The sequence below is a fragment of the Pinus tabuliformis genome, chromosome 2_2, assembly GCF_031772625.1.
Source record: "Pinus tabuliformis cultivar Carrire ecotype Pingquan chromosome 2_2, CPIR1, whole genome shotgun sequence".
Lineage (NCBI taxonomy): Eukaryota > Viridiplantae > Streptophyta > Pinopsida > Pinales > Pinaceae > Pinus > Pinus tabuliformis.
Window position 1 is genome coordinate 508462055 of NC_142300.1, and position 8306 is coordinate 508470360.

An 8306-nucleotide genomic window follows, 5' to 3' on the forward strand; every position below is an offset into this window, starting at 1 on the left:
CTTGATGATGATATTCAAATGAGCTTGAGGACTCTTCTATTTAAAGGATTCTATGAGGGTCCTTTTGATGGTGAGGCCGACGTGTCCAATTGTACATGTGTATAGGGTCGACCTAATCCAATATACATGAGAGGGTTCATAAATTCAAAAACCAACTTCTACTTGTCCAAATAAGGTGATATTGAAGTTTATTTTGGTCCTATTGAAAATAGGAATTAAATTAAATTATAATATTTTTCATCTGAGTTGTCTAAAGTGGAATTTAACCCTAGTTTCATAAATTAACACTCCCTCTCAACTAAGAAGAATTCCACCAGCCAATATATGTCCGTTGATCATCACATCATCCTATCATGATGGCATCATGTCATGACCATCTCTACTCAACTCTACCTGTTGAAACATTCTCGAATCTAAAAGAAGAAGAATCGAGGAGCATTAGCTTCCACCCATACCGAGCAATAAGATATCCAAAAATATAGGGGAGCACATCTTCAACCCTGGAATCACATCAGGGATCTCATTCTCAACTCGAAACCGCACAGGGGAGAAAATATCAACCCAATCCTATTGTCTACTGATCTTACCATCAATGACCATCAAGAGTCATGGGGTAGAACACTTGCATCATAATCAACTTGGGTTGCACACCCCAAGTACACTCTCAACTCTTTGGCCAAATGGGGAGTGGTATTCCCAACAAGATTAACTTGTGGGTATGATGATAGCTGGGGTATACTCTACATAGACCAAATAGGGGAGCAACATATCTAACCCTATGACTAATAGATAGGGTGATACCCTGTTGTCTAGAGATCCCTCAACCCTGAGCATCCTCTATCTCAATTCCTCACCCTGGGAGCTCAAACAGGGTGGGAAGAGTTGGCTCAATGTCCTTGATTAGTGTTGTCCCTTATCCGTAGGGGTCACATCCATCAATCCAAGTTTATTTTGGAAGACCAAGAACTTCCATTTTCAGTAAAATTTTGGTGAGAATATCTACAATATGTTCACCTATTGATATATGATGGAATCTAACATCTCCTCACTGCACCATGTCTCAAATGAAGTGATATTGAATCTCTATGTGCTTGGAGTTGTTATGAAACACGAGATTCTCTGCCAGACAGATCCCACTCTTGTTGTCACAATATATCACTGTAGTGTCTAGGACCTACTCAAATAGCTCTCCAAAGAGCTTCCTCAACAAAACTGCTTTGCAACAAGCCATGCTAGCGGCAATATATTTTGCCTCAGTGGTACTTAATGCTACAAACTTTTGTTTCCCAATCATCCAGGATATCATGACAGATCCATGACTAAAGCAACATCTAGATGTACTCTTCATGCCGATAAAATTTCCTACCCAATCAACATCGATGTATCCATGAAGTCGAACATCTCTGACAAAATATCTCAGACAAAGTGTGATTAACCCATGCAAATATCTCAATATGTGTTTGGTAGTGATCCAATGTGCATGGAGGGGATTGGTCATGAATTGACTCAACGTATTCACTGCATAAAATATGTCTGGATGGGTGTTGACAAGGAACATCAGAGCGCCAATGAATTGTCTATACTTGGATGGATTCACCAAATTGGGTCCTACAGCTTCTCCACATAACTTCTTGAAGTTCATTTCCATCGGTGTAGCTACCATGGATTTGCATTCCATCATTTTAAATCTTTCCAACAACTTCACAACATATTTTCATTGTGAAAGGAAAATCTCACCAGGTGTTTTCCACACCTCAAGGCCTAGGATGTAGTACATGAGTCCAAGGTACTTCATCTTGAATTTAGAGGCTAGATCCCTCTTACACTCGATCATCAGAGGCTCACTACCTGTCAAGAATATATCTTCAACATATAAAACCAAAATCAATGACATACCTTGGACTACCTTGAAGTAGAGGTTGGGATTAGAATTTCTTCTTGTGAATCCCATCTTCATCAAATAATTGTCAATGCGAGCATACCAAGCTCAAGGATCTTGCTTCAAACCATACAATTCCTTCTTCAACCTGCAAGCATGTGTTCTTTGATCTTCCACTTCAAATCCATGTTATTTTTCAGCATGCACTTCTTCCTATAATATGCCATGAAGGATGTGATATTTACATTCATCTAATGAAGATTCCATTCTTGACTTGCGGCAAGGGCTACTATCGAGCGGATGGTTGTGTATCGAGCCAAAGGTGAAAATATATCATCATAGTCTTCTCCCTCTTTCTATGAGAATCCTTGAGCCACAAACCTTGCCTTATATTTCTCAATGCTACCATAAACTCCATGCTTGATCTTGAATATCCACTTTGAAGTCACCACATATTTTCCCTTCACTCTCGAAACAACATCCAATACATCATTTTTCATAATAGATTTGTATTCCTCAGCCATAACATCTTTCCAAACTTGTTCTTTTACGATTTCTTCAAATGTAGAAGGTTCCTCTTGAATCATAGTGCTCATGGATGCAACATATGCCTGGTACCTGCATGGATGTTTCCTTTCTCTAAATGGTATTTGAACAGTAACATGTCTCTTAGAATCCTATAAAGTGTCGCGGAGCCAAAGAAATATATTCCTAGTAGGAGGATAACTTAGAGGAGGATCTAATGGATCCATAGGATCCATGAGATCATCAACAATATCAGTCTCATACTCGGTATGGAAGGAACATCTAGAATATCCCTGTCATCATACCTCTTCTCGGGAGGAGGAGGTGAAGGAAGGTCTCTTGCTTTTCCAAGAGTTTCATCTTCATTGAATGTTACATCCCTGCTAATTTCAACCTTAATTTGACCAGGAATATATATATTCTATATGCTTTAGAATTTTCACAATAACCAACAAATATACCTTACTTTCCAGTAGTATCCAACTTGTTCCTTTTGTCCTTTAGCACATGAAAATATACAGGGCATCCAAAGATATGAATATGACTAATGTTTACTTTCCAGTACTATCCAACTTGTTCCTTTTGTCCTTTAGCACATGAAAATATACAGGGAATCCAAAGATATGAAGACGACTAATGTTGGGATTGACACTCATGAATGTTTCTTCGGGGCTCTTTGTTATCAGGAAAACTAGTGTCCATTTAGAGCTGCTAGTCCCACTAAGACAGGTAGCTATCTTAGAAACAAACAAACTAAAGTTACTTGTGTTTTCCTTTATGAGAGATAGATGAGAGAGAAGCAGAGAGTACCAACCTCAGTCTTTCGCTAGTCTCCTTGCTTGTTTCCTCTCTCCCTTGATAGAGCTTTCGCCACTCCTTTCTCACTTGTCCTGCTTTAAAGAACACCTATAGAGTCAAAGTAGCAAAATACCATCAAAGCATAGAGATCTATAACCATAAACAATGTAGGATCAGATGTACATTAACCATATAAATGCATATACAAATACAAGATTCAGAGATATACAAGCATATGGAGGAAAACTCAAATAGCTTTATTGATAGAAGTAGTAGAAGAGAGGATTACAACCAAGTTGTCTGATCCAGCATCATCCTCCCAGCATGAAAGCCCTCTTCACCTCATACAAAGCAAGATCACCCAACAATACAATGTCTTCAAAGAGAAACCAACAACACTTCCTTACAAATTACAAAATTCTAGCCTCTGGATCTCTAGGATGAGGGATCCATATATAGATGTTTGCAGGAGAGTGAGTCAGCTTCTAGGATTTTGATTAGTGTCATTTCACTGATAGTTCTTGGTTCCACTTGGAGATTTCATGATCTCTTACTCATCCCTGGGTGAATTCAGAGAGGCAAGTGTCATATGAGCAGTTTCTAGAAGATTCTTTGAGTTTCCACCTAGCAAACTGCTTCTGCCATTTGTCTACTCTCGCTCATCACACCCTATAGAAGGGCTTTCCAGTATGCATCGCACTCCCCATGTGTAATAGGTGAGATGCATCGCACCCTCAGCATGGAGCAGTCTGTATGGTCTAGTTTTGACCAGTTCTGAGCAATTTTTCAGGGAGAACTTCTGGGAAGTGATGTAATCAGCTGACCTTGTTCCTTTAGGGTATGAAACAACACTTTTAGGGGTTTAGAAGCCCTCAGTTTATGGACATATGTGATTGGGGTTGCAATGTCCAGATATGTCTATAACAGTTTCCCCCTAAAGCATGAGGTCGTAAATCCTCTTATGTCAGGTGAAATTCTTTATCATGAGGATCCGAGGTTTTTCGAACTGGAAGGTGACCTATAATAAGATATAATACAATACATTATCTTCATAATATTTTCATGATCTAGCTGAGGCGAGCATTCCCATGCTCAGCTTTATAAATTCATATTCATGTACATAGGACAGACAATCGTCTGTGTGGCAGACTGATGATTCTGGTAGAGTCATCATCCCTTAGTTTGGATGATTATCTGGGTAGCAATGATGTACATTTGATGTCTTTATTTTCCTTAATATATCGCAGCCCAGATGGATGAAACTAGATCCGGGGTCTTCAAACTCATTCAATCTTCGCCCGAAGTACAAGTCGATCCATGTGAAAATATGTTCTGATGTCGAACATGGAAAGGCATTGCCTGATTACCAGCCAATTATGTAAGTTGTTAACAGGCGCGAGAGGAATCACCGATAATGATGACGACCCTCAAGGTACTGCAGTACAATTCACGTGGTGTGAATACACAAGTTGATTTCGAACACCATGCAAAATCTTTCGGTCGAAGGCCATTGATGTAAACCTGTCGCCGGAAGTGAGAAACTTGCCATTGAGGCATGCAAGCTTCAAAGTACTGAAAGGGTTGTTCCTAAGTTGACTTCTTTGATAATGAGCTGATGTCGACAAGAAGTGACCCGTCATAGGAGGGCCTTAATGAATCCCACATCTACGACACGGAATGGAGAAAATTATTTTTGTGGAGGTGAAAATGATCTGATGATACAAGGTTCAGGGTGGTGGTCATGAAAGAATGGAGCGTTAAGGTATTGCAGCAGATGAGGCATTATCTAGGTTGGCGAATTCTATGAGCAACTTCTCTTGAACATATCGGCGACACTGAAATGGTTTGGTAGCATTAACCCCATAAATGGATGGTACGAGGACCAATGGTGATATGACTGGTGAATGGAATAACCCAACCCAACTCAATCATGGTGATGGAGTGAAAGTGTCATGTTCAAGAGCGACCTACTACCAATGAAGTTATTTAAGTTTTCTTCCCTTTTTCCCCAGTCATTGCTGACTAGTACCTCTTTATTTTTGTCAAGCTTGAGGAGGATAACATATGCTTGTTCTATAATTTGCCCTTCGGGAAAACCTGTTGCTATGTTTTAACGAGCTTAGCGACAATGAAACTCGCTCTTGTCTGCATGGACAAGTTTGTTGCTAATGTTTTAATGAGTTTAATGACAAAGATAATTCGGTCCTTTTCAATTTTAGAGAGTCTAAAAAGAGATGGAAAGGCAACTCCAGTATTCCTTTTTCATAATATAATCCCTTAAGTCTGAAAAAGTATAAAATAATATGAAAGGGATGACTTTTTGATAGTTTTAACAAGCCAAACAAGACAAGCGCTCGATTTTTTTGTGTAATGATCCCTCAGGTCCAAAAAGATTAAAATCTAAAGGAGGGATGGCACTTCCGATCACTTTAATGAGCTAGAGGGGCTAATTTCTCAACAATGTTTTCATATTTTACGAGTTAGATGAAAAGAGCTTAAAGGAGACTCGTTTTTTGAGGAACGAGTGATGTTTTTGGATGACAACTGGCTCCAGGTAAGGTTTGGAACTTTTTCAATCATGGCAGTGTAAAAAAGGTGGCTAATAGAATCACTTGTCGCAGCTATTCCTAAAAAGGGTAAACAATCAAATGGAGGCGTATGATCAGCTAAAAAAGATTGGAGGTGATGGTAAGAACACAACCAAGGTTCAAAAGCTGATAATTATGTGATTGCAACGATTATTTACCAAAGGTGAGTTCATTTTTTAATGAGCTTAAACTCTGGGGGAACATTTTCTCATTACTAGGTTTATTTTTTAACGAGCTTCAACTTCGCGTAAAACTGCTCATGCCAGTCATATAATAAGGATGTCTCATCGATAGGTTCATTTTTTAGGGAGCTTGCCCCATTCGAAACTTTGCTTTGGAGCCTTTCGTATGCAAGCTAGGAATGATCGACCTACGAGTTTAAAGGGTTGAGATCCTACAAACTAAGGAAATAAAAGGTCGTTTTTCACTTGCATGCAAAAAGGTTTGCATGCCCCCGGGTATAACGAAATAGAGCTTCTAGGTTACCATACGGAAGTTCTTGCATTAGCAAGATTTTTCTATCCGCATAGTAGATAAAACACTTCCTCGACTTTGTCCATCGAAATGGATGAAGGTGATTCAAGTTCCAATCACCTAACCTTTGACGGGGAAATCTTTTTCCAGTCTGATCCATTTTCCTAAATGAACAGGATAGTCAGACTAGTCATATTCCTACGCGGAAACCTACCTTATTTCTGGGGTTTTCCTGCCGAAGCAGACCAGGGCGCATGCCTCCTGGGTTTCAGTCACAATCACTAAATCACTCACGATCATCAGGTGGACGGACTGGGGATTGATGAGACATTCCTTGTGCAAAAATACCAGTTAGGGATGGTATTTGACTAGTAGCTATGTTTTAACCAAGCAATGAAAGCTGGTCAACTAGGTGGACCACTCTCCCTTCATGCGGAAAAGACATCACTCGAAAGAGTGAGGAAACAATAGCTCCCATGCTATAAATGTAGTCACGCCCAAGGAGTAGATTGTAATATAAAGGCCCTTGGACTAATATCATGTTTAGATGAACGGTTTTCCTTCTCAAAGTTATAGGTAAATTTGGAAGGATCCCCAACGGTCGACTGGTTCCTTTGTTGAAGCCTGTCAGATTTCGAATCTCAGGCAAAGGCGATGGCGAACCAAGCGCTTTCCAAGCAGTTGAGGAAAGGATACTCACAGAAGCCCCTCCATCTATGATAGTACCAACCATGATCATTGTATAAGTTTGTACTATGATTCGGAATGGTACATTAGATGGTAGGCAGGGTCTCCCTAGTAGATTCCAATCGAAGGAAACGACTAGATTTCTTGGAGGAGGGACAGAACAAACAACCGGGTAAATCTCTGACAAACTTCCTTCCTGTAGTAAAGGAATAGGTAGATTTCCCCCATATTCATCAGATTCTATGTTAATGAAAAGAATTTGAACGGCGTCGTTCTCATTCTCTTTGGTGACAGTATCGTCTGAAAGTGGACCTTCTAAAGACAATATTGGGTCGACTGTCATCTTGACCTGTTGACTTTGGTCCGGTGTGGACTCAAAGGGTTTATCTTCAATGATAGGTGCTTCGATCGACAATAAAGGTGTGTCAGTCGGATTTTCAACTAGCGATGGACTCGGCAAGAGTTTATTGTATCCAGGAGGAAGTAGCTGCGGTGAAGTAGGACAGTTTTCCAAGACTCTTTTAGCTTTGTCCAGGAAATGACAACAATGGAGGGCATGATCACCTTCACACAATCTACAAGGACATTTAGATCTTCCTTTCTTTCCATTGGGTTTGTTTTCACTAGTTGATGGTGTGCTCTCAACATGATCATTAGAGGTTGAAGACACCGGATTGTGCAAGCGGGGAGACCAGACCCAAGGGATCCATGGGATGCAAGGACAATCTCGATGATAGTGGTCTCCCTTGCAAATGACACATGGAGATTTAGGTTTGGAAGGTGCAATGTGTGGATTTTTGCCAGATGATGCATGGATGCCCCCTTTCGTCAGTGGATTCTTCTTCTTCTCCTCCTTCTCTTTCTTCTTCTTCTCCTTCCCTTTCTTCTTCTCAGTTACTTGGTTTTTAGCGTTACTAGCTTCACCAAGCGAAGAGGAAGAAGGAGAGGGAGAAACAAACAAAGTAGAAGGTGGCGGAGCAACTTCAGTATCATCTGGTTGGTGATTTGATTACTGAGGAATTGCGGTGTTTTGAACGACAAAGGTCGAGAAAAGCCATACTGGCAGGCCAATTGTGAGTCCTGGAAGGGACAATGTAGCCATGTGTGGAGCACCAACATCTACCCAAGAGGAGAAGGGACTAGGATTTCCCCCCAGGGGAAATCCTTGATTGGTAGACTCCATTTTGTCAACCTAATACCAATGAGGGAATAGTGACATTATTCCGACTAAAATAAGTTTTACAACGCTTTGACACAACTTGCTTTTTCAATTTTTAAGAGTCGAGAAAAAGCTAAAGATGACTCTAGTCGCCTTCGATTTTTAATGAGCCTGAAGTGATAAGTGCTCAGATGGA